The sequence below is a fragment of the Lutra lutra genome, chromosome 10 (assembly GCF_902655055.1).
Source record: "Lutra lutra chromosome 10, mLutLut1.2, whole genome shotgun sequence".
Taxonomy (NCBI): domain Eukaryota; kingdom Metazoa; phylum Chordata; class Mammalia; order Carnivora; family Mustelidae; genus Lutra; species Lutra lutra.
In genome coordinates this window covers 7,425,378-7,444,389 of record NC_062287.1, presented here as the reverse complement: position 1 = coordinate 7,444,389, position 19,012 = coordinate 7,425,378, and positions in this window count along the sequence as shown.

Here is a 19,012-nt window from a genome sequence, read left to right as displayed (position 1 = left end):
ATTCCGCAGGATTATAGAGGGGATTTATAAACATGTGGTCTCTGAACACAGATTTAAAAAGCAATATGGAATTACTGAGGAAGAGCTTTTGCTTATGTATTTGTCCATCTTATAAAACTCCTGGGGCTCCTGGGTGGCTCAGTCGGTTGGGCATCTGCCTTCGGCTCATGATCCTGGGGTCCTGGGATTGAGCCTTGCGTCGGACTCCCTGCTCGGCGGGGAGTCTACTTCTCCTTCTCCCATCCTCCACCGGTGCTTGCTTGCTCTCTCTTTCTCTCCCTCTTTCTCTCAAATAAATATAAATTAAAAGAAAACTCCCATCCCCCCGGGCACCTGGCTGGCTCGGTCCTTAGAGCAGATGACTCCTAATTTCAGGGTCATGAGTTCAAGCACCACCTTGGGCATGGAGTCTATTTAAAAAACAAAACAAGGGACGCCTGGGTGGCTCAGTTGGTTGGACGACTTCCTTCAGCTCAGGTCATGATCTTGGAGTCCCTGGATTGAGTCCCTCGTCGGGCTCCCAGCTCTGCGGGGAGTCTGCTCCTCTCTCTGACCTTCTCCTCACTCATGCTCTCTCTCACTGTCTCTCTCTCAAATAAATAAATAAAATCTTTAAAAAACAACAACAACAACAAAAAAACAAGACAAAAGAACCTTGCACCCTGCCATCTTTCACTCCTGTCAGAATCTTGAAGCTCTTTTCAAATTCTCTTTTTCCCATGAAGTTGTGCCTGTTTATCCCAACAGATAATGTTGCCTAAGCCCTCTGTCTGTTCTTGTAAAACTGACAGTACCTGTTATTTCAAATAGAATAACGTTCATGAGGGGGCTTCGCAAACTGAAACGTGTCATAAAAATTCAGAGTCGGGGGGCGCCTGGCTGGCTCAGTGGGTTAGGCCGCTGCCTTCGGCTCAGGTCATGATCCCAGGTCCTGGGTTCGAGCCCCGCATCGGGCTTTCTGCTCAGCGGGGAGCCTGCTTCCTCCTCTCTCTCTGCCTGCCTCTCTGCTTACTTGTGGTTTCTCTCTGTCAAATAAATAAATAAAATCTTTAAAAAAAAAAAAAAAAATTCAGAGTCGGTGTTTGTTGAGTACCTGTTCTGCACTTCGTGGTACCGTGTGCCCCATCTCACATACTTTGTGGAGCCCGTCTAAACAGAAGCCCCCCCAAAGTCAGGATGCTGTCTTAGTCACCTTCATATTCCCAGCACCCGGCCCATTGCCGGGCACAAAACAGCCATTTCATAATGTCCCCGTTAAGAGCTGTATTAGGAACTTCCACAGTGTGTATCTCATTTCCTGATCACAGCAACCCTGTAGAGTAGACGTGTCTTTAATCAATAAGTGCCTTTGATCGAAAACTATTTATTGACATAAGCAGTGCATTGATCACCAAGCTAGTACTAGAGACACAGCAGTGAATAAAATCATCCCTGCCCTCTTATTTTATAGATGAAACTGAGGTGCCCAGTGGTGGCTTTCTTGGAATCATACTGCTAGTGAGTTGTAGATCCAAAGTTTAAATCTAGGTCTTCCTGCATAAGGCCAGGGCATAAACACAAAAAATGATATTTTTATTTTTAGTATATTTTATTAAATATTTACATATATAATTTTATTGTATGTGTGTGTGTATATGTTCTTTTTTTGAGACAGAGAGAGAGGGACAGCGAGAGTGAGGGGCAGAGAAAGACAGAGAATCTCAAGCAGGGTCCGTACCTAGTGCAGAGCCCGATAAGGGGCTCGATCTCATAACCCTGAGATCATGACCTGAGCCGAAATCCGGAGTCAGACAGTTAACTGACTGAGCCACCCAGGTGCCCCAGTTATCATATGTCATTAATATGTATTTACATGTCACATGTAAATGTGACTGTATTCAATAGTAGATGCTTAAGATTCTACACGGTCCACATCATTTAGGGATAAGGTCAGCAGTTCTCTGAATTTTTTAAAAGGAGTACAAAATGCGACCTGAGTATATTTCACCCCAAGAAATTACTCTACCCCCAGGTATTTATTGCTAAGGCTGATGATATTGGTGTGTTTCCTAAATTGAAAGATATAATTGGTATTTAAATTAATTGCCCTTCCTGTCTGTAGTCTTGTCTTGCTCTAAAACATCCTGCGTACTGCTAGGAGGCTGATGCCGTTAAAATACTCATGATAGGATTGTGACACCTGGGTGGCTCAGTTGGTTAAGTATCTGCCTTTGGCTCATGTTGTGATCCCAGAGTCCTGGGATGGAGCCCCGCATCACACCCTGCTTCTCCCTCTCCCTCTGCCACTCCCCCTGCTTGTGCACTCGCACTCTCGCTCTGACAAATAAAATCGTTAAAAAAACACTGATATGATTGTGTTACTTTCTTAATGAAAATCCCTGAATGACATTTCATCCCCGTTTATTAACAGACTAAAACAAACTGCTCAGCTGGACACACGGCTCCCCTCAACCTCTGCCTTCTACTGCCTGTCGGTCCCGCATTGTGCCCTCTTCCTTGCAGGTTCTGTTGGCTGCCTGAACCCAGCTGACTTAGAGCTGGCCTCCGGGACTCCAATCCTTGCAGGAACCATTCTCCGACATAGGCGCCTTTGGGAGCCTTTCACATTAGAAATCCCTCTGTCACAGCTTCAACTTTAACTGTTATATGCAAATAAGGCTTGGATCAAGTGACTCGGTCAGTTTCTGGTCCTGTTTCTTTGTTAAGATTACTTTTTATATACTTTCTAACTTTTTAATATGTCCTTCAAATGTTAATAGTTGGTTGTCTTTTTGTTTGTTTGTTTTTGGTCTTTTAGCTGCTCATGATGAATAATTCACTTGGGGTTGCAAAATGCTGGTGTTCTAACCCTGTCGTTCCTTGTCCATTGATCACCCGTGCTACCCTATAGACAGATTGGCCTTCATACTCCTACAGACAGATCTGAAGTAGAACCTGTATGGGAAACGCAGGATAAATACTTCAATGTTTCCCTTTATTCATCTGCTATACTTAGAGTTTATTCATGTTCTCTCTGTATTCAGAAGCTCGTTTTAAAAAGTTATAATCGTCTGGGGCACCTGGGTGGCTCAGTTCGTTAAGCATCTGACTCTTGATTTCGGCTCAAAATCACGATCTCAGGGTTGTGAGATTGAGCCCCTCGTCAGGCTCCGCACTGGGCATGGAACCCGCTTAAGATTCTTTCTCTGCCCTCCCCACTTTATTTTTTTTTTTTAAGATTTTATGTATTTATTTGACAGACAGAGATCACAAGTAGGCAGAGAGGCAGGCAGAGAGAGAGGAGGAAGCAGGCTCCTCACTGAGCAGAGAGCCCGATGCAGGGCTCGATCCCAGGACCGTGAGATCACGACCTGAGCCAAAGGCAGAGGCTTAACCCACTGAACCACCCAGGCGCCCCTGCCCTCCCCACTTTTAAAAAAGTTATAATTTTCTAATAAATAGTATATTTCACCTAAATTTTCAAAAATCTGTTGGCATAAACCTTTTCCCTAGTGTTATCTTTTTAAAAAATTTCTGCTATATCTATAACTACATTTCTTAATTTTTATATTATTTTCTGAGTCTTTCGTATTTCTTATATTATTTTCTGAGTCTTTTCTCTTTGAATAATCATAGCGAGAGTTTGTTTATTGGTCTTCTCAGATAACAGCTTTGGCCTGATTTTTCTGTGCTATATCTTTGTTTTCTAATCTTATCCTTTATTTTTAAGTGGTCTCTACACCCAGTGTGAAACTCAAATCCGAGATCAAGAATCACGTACTTAACCTACTGAGACTTCCAGGTGCCCTTATTCATTTATCTTTATGATTTGTTTCTTTCTACATTCTTGGGATTTACCTGTTTTTTTCTTTTTCTAACTTCTTCATCTAGATACTTAGTTTATTAATTTTCAGTTTGGTTTTTATAAGAAGTATTTAATTTCTCGAAGTATTTAAGTTTCCTCTAAGTAGTGTGTTTGGTTGTGTCAAAGAGTTTAAAACGTAATATTTTCTGTATTACTTGGTTTAAATATTATCAGATTTCCATGCTGTTTTTCCTCTGATGGTGAGCCATGTGGAAGTGTCATAAATGTGTAAATATACAAAGGTCAGAGGTCAGTAACACGGCAGAAGCAAAGATCAGTGAACCTGAAAACACAGCAATAGAAAGTTTCCAGAATGACATTCAAAGAGAAAAAAGACTAGAAAACCGTAAGACCCTGGCATCATTGGCCTGTCAGACGATATCACATGGTCTAACACACTTCTGTTTGGATTCCCAGAGGAAAGAGAGTGAGACTGAAGCGAAGATGTTTAAGACCTTCTTACACCAGCAGAAATTCATAGAGCTCCTGCTGTCAGACTCCCAGAAAGAACTGCTTGCCACAAGGAGGGCGTTTACTAGGCAGCTTCTGATACGGCTCTGCTACCCCATCTGCATGGTGTGACCCCCCCACCCTGAGCATGGGCCGGACCTGGTGATCGCGTCTGACAAATAGAACACAGCAGAAATGATGCGGTGTCCTTTGTGCCTTATGTTTCCAGAGCCTGTGAATTGTGTCTTGCTGGTTCTCTTCCTCTGTTGCCTTCCTTGTTTACATGCTTTGGTGAAGAAGCTGCCATGTTGGGGACCCTCACATGGCAAAGAACTAACGACAGCCTCTAGCCGACAGCCAGCAAGACACTGAGACCTTCATCCAGTTATCCAGTCGTAAAGACGGGAATCCTGTCAACAGCCATTTGCGTGAGCTGGGAGGCAGCTCCTTCCTCAGTGGAGGCTTGATGTGACTGTGTCCCCGCCCAACACCTCGACCATGGCCTCTGAGGCTCTGAAGCAGGGGGCCCAGCCCAGCCGCCCCAGATCCAGAAACAGAAAATAAACGTGGTTCCCGTTCATTCCACTTTGGAGCAATTTGTTAGGCAGCGATAGATAGCTAATATAGTGTTCTTCGAGAACAGTGAACTTGAACCCAAAAGGAAGGACTAAGAGGCAAGAAGAAATGATAAGCAGAAAATTAGCAACCATGTGGGTAAATCTTAAGTAATAATTGGTTGTAAAATAATAACAGCAACTATGGTCTCATGAGAAGAGAAAAATAAGAGCAAGGTAGAATTCGTTATTGAACCAACATGTAATCAGTAATAAGACCAAAAGTGCTACCGACGCAATCTTCTCTCCCTTTCTTTTCCGTAACAGGATATCTTGTGTTTTAGCTGAACATGTGTCTCACCAGCCAGAGGCCACACTTCCCAGCTGCTCATGCAGGTGCATGTGTCCCTGTAACAGCTTTTGCTAAAGCCCTGCGTGTAGAAGTGATGTGTGCAACCAGGTAGCCTTTTTAAGGGGAAGCTCTGTGTTTTCCCTTCTGTCCATTTTCCTCTCCCACTGGCTGCAAAATGGCAACAACCAGGGGGATCACGTGAGATGCAAACACAGAAGCTAAATCTTAGAGATGACAGACCGTCAGACTGGGTCTGCCAGCCTGGGTTCCCTGTGACCGCGTGTGGCAGAGTTGCCTCCCAGCATTGGTGCTGCAGCCCCTGCTCTGCGAGCCCAGCCCGTTCCTGAAACGCTTCACGGGAGAGCACGGGAGAGAACTTAACACCGATGCTGCGTAAGATATTTACTTGAAGAATTCTTGTTACTGCAGCATAGCCTCGATCCTCACAAATACATCCTTAAAGCTCCAAAAGAAAGAATGAAAGAAGGGAAAAAATAATTTAAAGCTTGTTTTTTTTTTTAAAGAATAAAATGAAATCTTGAAAATAAGTCCCAATATATCAGAAGTAAATGGATGAAATACACCAATGAAGAAGTAGACTTTCGTTGAGGATGCGGATATTCTGATTCTATGACATTTGAAAGAAATGTATCAAGATTATAAAAGGTATAAAAGGATAAAAAAATACAATCAAAAGGTAGTTTGCCCTATTGCTGTCCAATTAAAGGGACTGTATTTAAATCCAATTAAATAGACAAGGGAAAATGCATTATAAAGGATAAACGTGGTCACTAAAAAAATGCTAAGCATTTAAATCAATTTGGAATGTCTAGCAACTCTAAACTTACAAGTATCTAACAACATAGCATATATTTATGAATATAAATATATTTACATAATAAAGGTATTATATAAATAAATATAAATATTTTTATCTATATGAATAGATAGAAAGTTTCTAATTGGATTTACGTGTATGTTAACTACCCTGAGATATTTACAGACTTCTGATACTTAAGTGTTGGCATATTTTGTTTTCAGGACTGTACTGTAGTAGTGGTCAGTAGCATAGACTGGTAGTGCTTTAATCACACTATTATAATTGAAAAAGACTCACTGCACAATGTTAATTCATTTTCATTCAGTTTTAAGTTGGAGAAAATGGCCAGAAATTCTTTCAACTCTACAGTTTTAAAAAATGCAGTGTAGGATGTGTTTTTAATTTCTGAAATTTGGGCCAAACTATTTCTTGCCAAAATAGTTTCCAAAGTTCTCGTTTCACAAGGCATGAAAGTCCCTCAGTGCGCTTAGACACCTATGTGTGAAGCAGAGACAGATTGAGCATTGCCCTTGAGTAATACCAGTGACTTGATTTTCCAATAGCTCAAATCAAAGATCATTTGATTTGCCAATAGCTCAAAAGTCTTCTTTAGCCTCGGGCCTGGACTAAGTCCTCGTAAATGTTTGTAGAACAGCAGTTTGGCGTATTGTGCATAAGGTCCAAGCCAGGAGAATATATGGTTTGTGGAACTGTTCATTCACAATGTGTCACTTTAAATTTTTTTAGTACAGAACACTCAGTAAATGGCCAAAAGCTCTATGTCTTTGCAAAAGATTGCTACCTTGATGTAATCTTTTGCAGCCATATCAAAATGATTATCTTACTATTCTGTAGGTCAGATTTGAAATGGGACTCCCAGGGCCACATTCCTTTATAGAATCTGTAGGAGAGAATCTGTTTCCTTGTCTTTTCTGGCTTCTAGGGAGCCACCTGGAGTTTTTTGTTTGTTTGTTTCCCTTCATTTGAGAGAGGGTAAGAGGGAGAGAGTGAGCACGAGCAGGGGGAGGAACAGAGGGAGAAGCAGAGTCCCTGCTCAGCAGGGATCCTGTCACAGGATTCCATCCCAGGATCCTGGGATCATCACCTGAGCTGAAGGCAGGTGCTTAGCCTACTGAGCCACCCAGGCACCTTTTAAAAAAAAAAAAAAATTCCCACCTGCATTCTTGGGCTCACTTCTTCAAGAAACCAGTCAATATCTGGTCAGCTGGTTGAGTCCTGATATCATCACATCCCTTGAATCTTTCTTTCCCTTTTAAAACATTTATTTATTTATTTTAAGTTATCTCTATCCCCAACGTGGAGCTTGAACTCAGGACCCCAAGATCAAGAGTTGCATGCTCTTCTGACTGAGACAGCCAGGTGCCCCTCCCTGAACTTTCTTTATCATATCTCTCTCTTACCGCAATAGGAGAAATTTTCGCTTTTAACAACTCATGTGATTTGTTGGGGCCCATCTGGATGATCCAAGATAACCTCCATTCTCAAGGTCCCTAACTCTAATCACATCTGAAAAATCCCTTTTGCCATATAAGGTAACAGATTCGCAGGTTTCCAAGAATTAGGGTGTGGCCATATAGATGGGCCATTATTTTGCTCACACATTTGAGTTTAAATATCAAACAAGTTCAGCATTAACATTAACCACTGGAGGAGCCTTTCCATCATCACTCCTAATTTCTGGGCTGATTCTGATCACTGTTCATTAATTAAGGTTTCAAGATTTTCTTCAACATAAAGAAGTAATACGTATTATGCCTACCATTGTGCCTACCAAAGATTTTGCAGTCACTGGAATGTATTACAAGAGAATAAATATGGTAATAGCTAACATTTATTGAGTGCTTACTCTACTCCGATACTTTTCTAGGTGCTTCACATGTTTTGAGTTATTTAATCTTCACAAAAACCCTGTGAGGTGGGTATCAGCATCATTACCATTTTACTGAGGAATGAAGTTTGTTGAAGATTCCATTTAAATTTGGGGCGCCTGGGTGGCTCAGTGGGTTAAGTCACTGCCTTCGGCTCAGGTCACGATCTCAGGGTCCTGGGATCGAGTCCTGCATCGGGCTCTCTGCTCAGCAGGGAGCCTGCTTCTCTCTCTCTCTCTCTCTCTCTCTCTCTCTCTGCCTGCCTCTCCGTCTACTTGTGTTCTCTCTCTGTCAAATAAATAAATAAAATCTTAAAAAAAAATAAATTAAATGAAGATTTAGGGTGTTACCAAAAGAAATGATACCAGATGGCCTTCAGTATAGTGGTTTTTAGAATATACAAACACAGAAAGTGTACCACATATTTTATATTATGTTCGGTCAAAAATGAACATATTCCCCTTTAGATCTGAGAGAGAAAATAGAATGGAATCTACACATTTTCATTTCTTTGAATCTGAAAGAAATGCATGTGCCGGTGTGTGTGTGTGTGTGTGTGTGTGTATGTGTGTGTGTGCACGCCTGTGTACATGATTATGTGTGAAGAAAGAGAGTGACTCAGCGTGGAAAGGGGTTTCTTCAGTTCTTTTTTATCTTGTTCCTACCATTTTTTCTCTGTGATGTCTGTTCAGAACATTAAATGTGTATTTCACCCTTGGAATTAATATGCAGATATTCATTTGGAATTGTTAATATGCTGGTGTTGGGGAAGAAAGATTTACTCTATCTCTCAAGGTTCTTCTGACTGATCTAAGAGTTAAACTGACATGCAATAGATCAACAGGAAAAAGTCAAATTGAATTTTGTTTTACAGGGAATCCACAAAGACATAAGATTCCAAAGACAGTCAAGTGAGATATATATAGATAGATAGATAGATAGATATATACATACATATATATATATACATACATACATATACATATATATATATATATATATATATATATATATATCATCCTGAACTAAGGAAAAGGGGGTAAGGGGTCTGGAATTTCAGAGGCAAAGAAAGCGGTCCACCAGAAGATGAGAAAGAGTAAATGTTTGGGGAACAAATGTTTTTCCAAGGCCATTCAGTAACAATGAGACAAAGAGAGGACTTTGATCAAACAGACCTTGCTAGGCTGTTCCCTGTTAACCATACCCTGTTCATATGACAACGTGGGTATCTATGGTGATGGTTCTCTTCCTAGAGCAGGTCCACGATCTAAATTCTTTTAGACAGTAAGATTTCATCCTGAGTCTTTTAATGAAGAAGCTTGAAATAATCAGCATGCCAGAATGGCATATTTGGGGCTGGCTTGCCCTTGGTTCCTGCACAGACCAGACTAGAATAAAAAACAACAGTAAAAATCAGTTAACAGTATTGTGGGATAGGTTAAAGCTAGGCTTCAGTAGGGCAGCAAGTGATTTCTTTGGATTAAGATTGAGTAACTGGAGAACAATTGCCAAATTTCCTTAGATGATTGACTTATAGCTTTGGGTTACTAAAAATTGTTTTTGTTCTCTTCCAATGTCAGTCATCACTTAACAGGAGTTTCTAAATATTACTCTGCTGTCTAGCCTCAGATTTGGGGTCTGCTGTGAAGAATCCATTTTCCATCAAACCTTGCTTTAAATTTTGACCAGCTTTTCAACTTCCCAACTCATTTTAAAAGCTTCATCTTTGAGCAAATTAAAATCACTCTGCCTCCCATTTTCCGTAACAGATAAATGGTCTGTTAAATAAAAATCCAGCACTTGACAGCATGATGTTGGTGAAACCATGGGGCAGCAGGCACTCTGCTATGCTCCTGGTTGGTGTGTAAAATGGTCTGACTTCCGTGGCGGGCAATATGATAATATTCATAATATTACAAAAATCGTTTACCCTTTAACCCACGAATCCCACTCGTGGGAGTTTGTCCAGTGTGTGTAGCTATATAACATAAAATGATGTGTGCACAGTGTTACTTATTAGCATCACTGTGTGTATTAGCAAAATATAAAAAGTATCCTTCATTCAGAAATTAAATGAACTGTGGTACTACCCTGCAATGGAATAATACGCAGCTGAAAAAAAGTAAACGAAGCTCCTAGTGTGCTGAGGCACAGTGATTTCCAAGATGTATTGTGAAGTCAGATTATGTCATTCTGTCCCCAGCTAGACCCCAAGACCTCACCTTTACTGCTCATCTCCACCCACTTTTGTCCCTTAAACTCTTCCCAGCGTAACGTGTATCTTACCTCAAACTGAGGACACCCCCCACCCCGAGTCCCTCCCCACAAAGCAACCCTGATGGAAACCGCAACTATCCCTTCAGCAGTAACTCCTCCCTGGAGGGAGCACTCCAGCAGCCCAGATCACCCAGACGAGTTTGGGCTCGACACCAGATTCACACCTGTCCAGATGGACCACGGAGAGATGGACAGGTACCTTTTACCTCATTACCATACTGAAATCTCCACCCAAGGAGGAACACAAGCCTCATTTACATAACCTACAATTTATGCGACTTCTAGGCCTGTGTCCTTTAGGTCCTTGTGTGACCTCACACACACACTTCTCCCTACAATAACTGGGCTCCAGGAAATACTCCTCCTAACCCTACATAAAAGGAGTCACGGAGAGTCACGGCTTTGGAAATTCTTCCCCGGATCCCCTTACTTGCTGCAAATATTTTTCTTTGTCCAACAACTCCATCTGGTGTAGTTTCTATATGTGACTCACCAATGAGCGAACTCCTGTTGGTTCAGTTTCAGTTCCTCTGCTCAGAGTACATGAATGGCTTCCCAGCTCATTCAGTGCAAAAGTAAGATACGATGGCTTACGAGACCTGGTAGGACCTGTCCCTTCTGCCTCCCTGACCGCACTTCTACCTCTCACCTATTTCTTTCCTGCCCCTTTTCATCAGCTCTTCCCTCTGCCTGAAATCAGGCTTTCCCTCCAGACAGCTACATGCCTCCTTCCCTCACTTTCTTTAGATGTCTCTTCAAAGGTTACTTTTTTTAGTGAGGCCTTTGCAAACCATAAATAGCAACTGCCCACCCCACTTCCCTATGTCCTCTTCCCTGCTTTCTGTGCTGTACAGCATTTATTGGCGGTCTCACACATTTTCTTTTAAAGATTTTATTCATTTATTTGAGAGGGGGAGAGAGCAAACGAGAGCACAGGAGCAAGGGGAGGGAGAAGCAGGCTAGGGGCTCGATCTCAGGATCCCGGGATCATGACCTGAGCCCAAGGCAGACACTCCACCAACTGAGTCACGGGGTGCCCCCATCTCACACATTTTATACTTATTTGCTTATTGTCTGTCTCCGTATCCATCCTTCCCCCACCTTCCAGGACATACTCTTCAGGAAGTTAGCAACTTTAATGTACTCCCAATAAGAGTGGAGTAAATCCTCTGATTTAAATAAATCAACGTTTGTCCATAGGAAGCATTTAATAAATATTAGCTGAAAGGATTAATGAGCTGAAAAAACTCACCCCTAGACTTGAGGGTAGAAGTAAAGTGAAACACCCAGAAATGCAAATCCAAGTGTTAAAGAAATATGTGGAGAGCCTGGTGGGCCCGATGTCCCTGGAATAAAGAGGTCACAGGGACCAGAAAGCCATATAAGCTATGTGCAAGACCCAGGTCAGCCCCTGGGATTCTAATAGTGGTAATAATTATCAATGGCAGTTTGCCAGAAAGGCAGCTTTTGCATATTGAAAACAGTAATTGAGGATCAGTGAAAATCGTTAAACAACAAAAATTCAACTGCGTAGTTTAAAAGATCAAATTGGCTTTATTGAATGATTCACGAATGGGGCAGTAGACCATCTAGCAAATAGAAAGGAGCTCTTTTGAGCTGCGGAAAAGAAAAGGTTTTTAAAAGAAGAGAGGGAGCCCAAAAGAGGAAAATACTAGCAAAGGATACATTGTTTCAGGCAATGTCCCCCTCCTAAGGGGAGCAGAAGCTCTATCAGTAAATTTCCAAGTGCTGACCAGGAAATTCATGTTGGCCAAGAAAGGGTACATGCCTGGGGGTTGAAACTGCAGTTAGCTTAGGCATAGTAAGTCTTGGTTTATGTATTCACATGGAGCCCTTAACTGACTCCATTTTTTATTAAGATTTTATTTTTAAGTAATCTCTACATCCATGTGGGGCTCAAACTCACGACCCTGAGATCAAGAGTCACATGCTCTACTGCCTGGGCCAGCCAGGCGCCCCATAAGTGACTCCCTTTCAAACCTATGGTTTTCTTTTAAACAAATGGAAGGTTGCAGCTTCTATAAGCCACACTAGCCAACGTAATTAATTACTATTAAGGGACACTGGAACTTCCCTCCAAAAAGGCAAATGTGTTCAGAAGGAATGATCAGAATCCCTTTAAACTCCTTCTGCCCGGAAATAGAGCTTGACAGAGTCAAAACTAAGTACCGTGTTCAGGGAAAGTGTATTCTGTTTCCACTTCATTGGAAGATTGTGGACAAAGCCGTAATAGACAAATTTAGGCAGCACTGGTCGTTTTCGCTCAGTAGATGGAGCCAGAGTAGAAAGGAAACAGTCTAGCAGTTGCGAAACCGCACAAAGAGGGATTTGAAAGTGGGACTCCTCAGTGGATTCCAGCCCCTAAGACCCCATTAGGCAGCCACCCGGGGGCTGGTGCCTGTCGCCAAACGGTTGACCAGGGAGGTGGACAGTCTCTTTCGGAGCCGACGATGTTCGTGCCTCTGCCTTGAACAGCTCTTGGCTCCGCTTGCTCATTCTCACGCTTCGGGTGGCAATGAAGCCTTCCGTGGCTTTCCTCGCAGAGAGAGGTCCTCCTGCAACCCCGAGCCACGCACCCCGCTTATTTACTCCTGGGCTAACCAACCTCTGTAATTACACTTTGTTTCCATGATTATTATCTGCTTTTCCTGCTGGAATATAAGTCCCGTAACCGCGGGCACCGGACCTGACCGTCCCCCAACCGTGTGCTCAGCACCCAGCAGACAGGCCTCTGCACATGGCGAACATTCGGGAAATATCTGGTAAACGGATTAATTGGAATTCTGGGTGGTATGAAGTGCCAGGCACTTTGCCCAGGTTTTCACATACGTTTTCTCCCTTTTCTCTCATGAGAGAAATATTTACTGTGGAAAAGCTGAAGCTTCAGGAGGGCGTATACTTTGTCCAAGGTCCCATAGCAAAGCTGAGAATTAAAACCAAGTCTTCTGATTCTAAAATCTCTGCTGGCACCTCAGAACTTTCATAAACAAACATTTTGTAAAGCAAGCGGTAGTGTGTTACGGTAAAGTTTCCACAGGAGAGCCATGGGGGAAAAGTAGGAGACGCCAGGCAATTGCCCGCAGCGCTCAATTTTGTGATCCGACCTTAGCTTGTGTGCCAGGCACTGCATAGAGTTCAAAGCGAAGTATGCTTTCTGAGACTGGATGCAAATTTAGAGGAGAAGACGTAGGCTCTTCTCTTTCTACCTCCTCCTCTTCTTCTTTGTCCATAACTCATGCTTCCTTCCAGCTGACCTGCTCCTTTCTCACTCTCTGGGCACACTCAAGAAAAGGCAAAAAATTAGACTGTGACTGTATGATTCCAAGAAGGAGGATCCAGTGTTGGACAAGTGTAAGGTAGTCACACTTAGACAAAGAGGGACACTTAGAAGGTATGAGAAGTAACAAAATAGAATGTAAAAATATCCAGATCACCCGTAAAGAAGGATCCGGGATCCTGAGATGGAAGTATATGTGGGTGGGAGACAGGGCATTCAGGAGTGGAAGAGAGCAAGACTGAGCAATAATGAACCACATGTAAAAGAAATCATGTGAAATAGAGAAGCAGCTTGTGACATTAGTGCTCAGGACAAAATGTGATTCAAATTCTCTCATTCCTTCAATAATATGAGTGTCACAATTAAGACTAAAACTAACAAGCGAATACAAAAAAAGACCCAGCTTGAAATCTCAAATTTTTAGAAATAATACTCGGTTTGCATCTCCTAGCACTGCTATACAGAAAGTGACTCGTACTTTCAAAGTCCAGAAAGGAGCTGAATTACGGTGCTTTAATGCAAAACAATTACCCTGGCATACTCCAAGTTTTCCTTAAATAAGTGGAAAGAAGGCCATGACGGAAAAATCCTCAGTCATAGTCTGCACAGAAGCCCCCCGGGAGGCAATTGGCTAACTGCCTCAAGGTGTAGCCAAAATGGGGTGAAAACGTGAACACGTTGCCCTTGTTTATCAGGTTCATGTTGAGGACCAGCCAGGCCTTGGTCCGTGGGAAGTGTGATGGAGTCCTAGCTTGCCGCATAGCAACAAGGTAAGCCAGTGCACTGTCTCATCCTGCTGCCTGAGGCGGGGGTGTTCTCATCAGGCCGGGAGTGATTCTGGGGAGGGGACGTTCTGTTCTCCATGCACACTCCAGAATCCAAAGTAAGCAGAGGCAGCTTCTCTAAAATGGTATCTAGTTACTACTTTTCGTTTTTTTTAAAGATTTTTAAAAATTCATTCATTTGAGAGAGACAGAGAGAGGGCGAGCGCAGAAGCAGGGGCACGGGCAGAGGAAGAGGAAGACGCAGGCTCCCTACTGAGCAGGGAGCCTGACGTGGAGCTTGATTCCAGGACCCTGAGATCATGACCTGAGACGAAGGCAGAGGCTTCACTGACAGAGCCAGCCAGGAGCCCCTTGAATGACTTTTTAAAGGGAGGAGGAAAGCCAGTCTGGCAAGAGGAAGGAAAATTTAAAACAAAACAAGATTAGCCCTCTTCACAACACAGTTTAACATCTCAAGCAGCCTCTTAAAATGTCATCGCAGTATTCGTAGCCTTCTTCCTGTAGGTGGCAGCATCTGCGTTTTAGGGGACACCCTCAGTCTGCGCAGCCTGGAGGATCAGGTCGACAACAGTGGTTGGATGTCTTACTTTTCCTTTTCATAAGAAAAAAATTCTTAAAAATGTTTATTACATTTATAAAATGCATGACTTTGGAAATGTTCCTGAGTATTGTGTTCAAAAAGCAGGTTACCAGTTTGAAGGGATGTGAAGCAGGCTGGAGAGAGAATTCTGGACATGAATGTGGACAATGACTTGTCTCTGGGTAACAGGGCAGTTAGTAAGTGAATTGTTTTTCACTTGGTACCTTCCCAGATGGTCTCCACTGAGCATGGTTTTTTCCAAGACCTTGTTTCTCCTCTTGCTGTCAGCCTCCTCGGGCCCCGGGAAGCCGGAGATGGTGGGGGCTTGGGCACCCAGACACTTCTGATCTCACCAAGCTCTTCAGTGTCTTAACTGTGGAATGAAAATAATGACAGAGAATGGGACTCTTGAAGCGGAGCTTGAGGGGTAAAGGATCTTTGTAATCCTCCCCAAATCCAGAAGCAGATTTACTGTGAAGCTGATAAAACTTAGACTTCAAGGCCTGCCCCCCCCCTGACACTGATCCCTTTCAAAATGTTGTATCCCACTCAAATTCCTGATTTTGAATTACAGGGCCCAGAAATGACCCCATTACAGAACCTACCAAACCCAGATCTCCCATTGCCAAAGCACACCAAAATACTCTTGGACGACTTCTTTGCTATCCTTGTGTGAGGCAGTCTAGCTCTTATGCATTGAGGGGGTTGGGGTGGGGTCCCCATAAACTCCCCACCAAAGTGGGAGGCCAAGCCTCAAGCACCTTGTACCTCATTACCTAGCGTGCGTCTGGCACATTTGAGGTATCCGGAAGCCATTTGCAGCACCGTTAAATGGCAGTGAATTTACACGGAGAAGTCAGTTTGCCTAACCAGTTTCTTACTCATGGAGCCGCTGAGGACTAGGCCTTGTGGCCTTCTTCTGGTGACCAGGAGAAAGGGTGCTCTGTCCTACGTAAACAGGGCCATGGAGATGACCTTGTGGCCTTCTTCTGGTGACCAGGAGAAAGGGTGCTCTGTCCTACGTAAACAGGGCCATGGAGATGACCTTGTGGCCTTCTTCTGGTGACCAGGAGAAAGGGTGCTCTGTCCTACGTAAACAGGGCCATGGAGATGACCCCCATCCCCAGACGAGCCCTGGGCGCTGGTGAGTGGATCTGCCGAGTGAGTTTTCATCGCGGTACAACGCAGGTAGACTCTCTCCCAGGAAAGGGCTCTGTCTCCCCTCTTTGAAAAGATGCATCGGCATATTTGTGACACAAAGAGGAAAACAAATCTAATTATATGACCTAAATCTCTCAAACACAAGAAAGCAAATGGACATGGGTTACCAAATGAGAAGAGTGAAGAAAAATATCAGCTGCCACGTGACCCCGCCCTTTCACTTCTGGATATGTACACCCAGAAGGAAGGAAGGCTGGGACACGGATGGATGTGTGGCCATGTTCATAGCCACGTCGTTCATAACAGCCGAAAAGCTCAAGTCACCGGTGTTCATCTGCAGATGAGCAGATAAGCAGAATGCGGCCTATATATACAATGGAGTAGTAGTCAGTCCTTTTTTTTTTTTTTAAGTTTTTTATTTATTTAAGTAATCTCTGCACTCCACAAAGTCAATGACCCTGAGATCGAGAGTTGCATGGTCTTCTGACTGAGCCGGCCAGGCGCCCTGGAATAGAATTCAGTCTTACAAAGGAATGAAATTAACACACACTGCAGTGAACCTTGAGGATATTACACGAAATAAGGCTGTCACAGAAGGACAAACAAATACTGTAGGATTCCATCGATCTGAGGTACCCAGAGTAATCACGTAAAGACAGAAAATGGAATGGTAATTGCCAGGGACAGGGGACAGGGGTAAATAGGGCGTTGTTTAATGGGTTCAGAGTCTCAGTCTGGGGAGATGAAGAGTTCTGGAGACGGGTGGTGGGATGGTTGCACTACAGTGTGGTTGTACTTGATGCCAGTGACCCGTACACATAAAAATGGTAAATGTTATGTTATTATATATTTTATTATGATAAAAAAGCACATGCCAAAAGACCAACCAGATGGAACAAGGAATTAATACTTTATTTTACCAATATCTTAACAAGACCGGGTTGATTATCTATTACAGAACTGTTCTCAGGGCGCCTGGGTGGCTCAGTGAGTTGAGTTTCCCACTCTTGGTTTTGACTCAGGTCATGATCTCAGGGTTGTGAAGTCAGGCTCCGTGCCCAGCAGAGAGTCTGCGTGGGATTCTCTGTCTCCATTTCCCTCTGCCCCTCCCCCTTTCTCTCTCTCTCAAATAAATCTTTATTACGGAACTGTTCTGTAATATAGATGTGAATTATTTGTGAATGTTAATTGCTAATATCGGATGAAGCCTTACTAGGTGTCAGGAACTGTGCTAAGGGAATTTTCGTGTACATTATCTTAATTCTCAAACCCAGGCTGTGTTGGTACAGGTACTATGTTTATGGTCATTTACAAGTTCAGAAAGTTAAGACTTAGAGAGTTTGAAGGCATTTGCCTGGAGGGCAGGATTAGTGCCTGGTGGACCCCAGATTCAACCTTGGATTTACTACTGGGAAGCATATTGCTAATTTCAGAGTTTGGGGTCTATTTGGCTTTTTTTGGTTTGTTTGGGGGGTGTGTGGGGTGTGTGTGGTGTGGTGTGTGTGTGTGTGTGTGTGTGCACGCATGAGCACGCTTAAGGATTTACTTACTTATTTGACAGAGAGAGCACAAGCAGGGGAGCAGCAGGCAGAGGGAGGAGCAGGCCCCCCGCTGAGCAGAGAGCCCGATGCGGGACTCGATTCCAGGACCTTGGGACCTGAGCCAAAGACAGATGATTAACCAACTGAACCACCCAGGTGTCCCTGTTTCTTTTTTTTTTTTTTAAAGATTCTATTTATTTTTCAGAGTGAGCACAGGCAGACAGAATGGCAGGCAGAGGCAGATGGAGAAGCAGGCTCCCGCTGAGCAAGGAGCCCGATGTGGGACTCGATCCCAGGACGCCGGGATCATGACCTGAGCCGAAGGCAGCTGCTTAACCAACTGAGCCACCCAGGCGTCCCTCTGTTTCTTTTTAATAAACATTTTTTATTTTTCATTTTAACACTTGCTTAAAGAATTTCTAAGGAAAGGAATCTGAATCAGGAGATTCCAAATGACACTGATATACCTGGAGAATAGAAGAATAGAACAGCCCTTCTTTCAGCATTATGCCTGAAACAATGCCAGGAGGGGGCGCCTGGGTGGTTCAGTCAGTTAAGCAGCTCATGTCTTATCCTCAGGGTTGTGAATTCAAGCCCTGCCTTGGTTTCCACACTGGGTGTGGAGCCTACTTAAAAAAAAACATAAAGCGGCCCCTCATATGCACCACGGAGTTGGGGTATTAAAGTCGAAATCCAAGGGTGGGGGAACTGGAAGAGCATCGATGAGCAAATATTCCATTATGGATACAAATTTTTTAAACTTTTTTGTTTTCAGGTTTTATAATTGTAATTCCTGACACAGTGTTCAGTAGTAAGTTTTTTTAATAAGCATAAACTGGGCAAAACACTGAGACCAACTGAAGAATTCAGGGATTGTATTCTGGTGATTTATAAAACTGTACCTTCCCCCAAAGGATTGACTGGACGTGTTATTGTATCTTTTTAAATTGTGTGTGTGTGTGTGTGTGTGTGAATACCTCTCCGACATTCCACATCCCCATCAGAGTAACAGAAAAGATTCTTTGAAAAGAGTGAGATTACAGCACAGGAAACAAGAAAAAGCTTCATCAGCAAACCAGAAGTTTTGAGAAATTTCTGAAAGAGAAAAAGCAGATAGATGACTGATGAGAAAGTGTAGAAAACAGTAGGCCTGGGCACAAAAACTGAGCACGTGTCTTCCCAAGGGGGCCCCAGAGGGAGTGCCTGCCCAGAGGACAATACGACGATATGATGATGGGCTGTGGGGCCATCATCAGTGGCCTCATTAAGGAGCAGGATACAGTCCTCCGCACAGCTGGGCCCCTTTCTCCGACCTGCGTAAACAGAGCTTCGCAGCTGAGACTTTGCCCTCGGGCTGAAAGCCAGCGCTGTCCTCCAGAAGGCAAGCTATCAGCTCACAGAGCTTTCTTGGTGAGGGTTGTGTGGTCTGGAGGGGATACTGAAGAAATTCTTTTTTTTTTT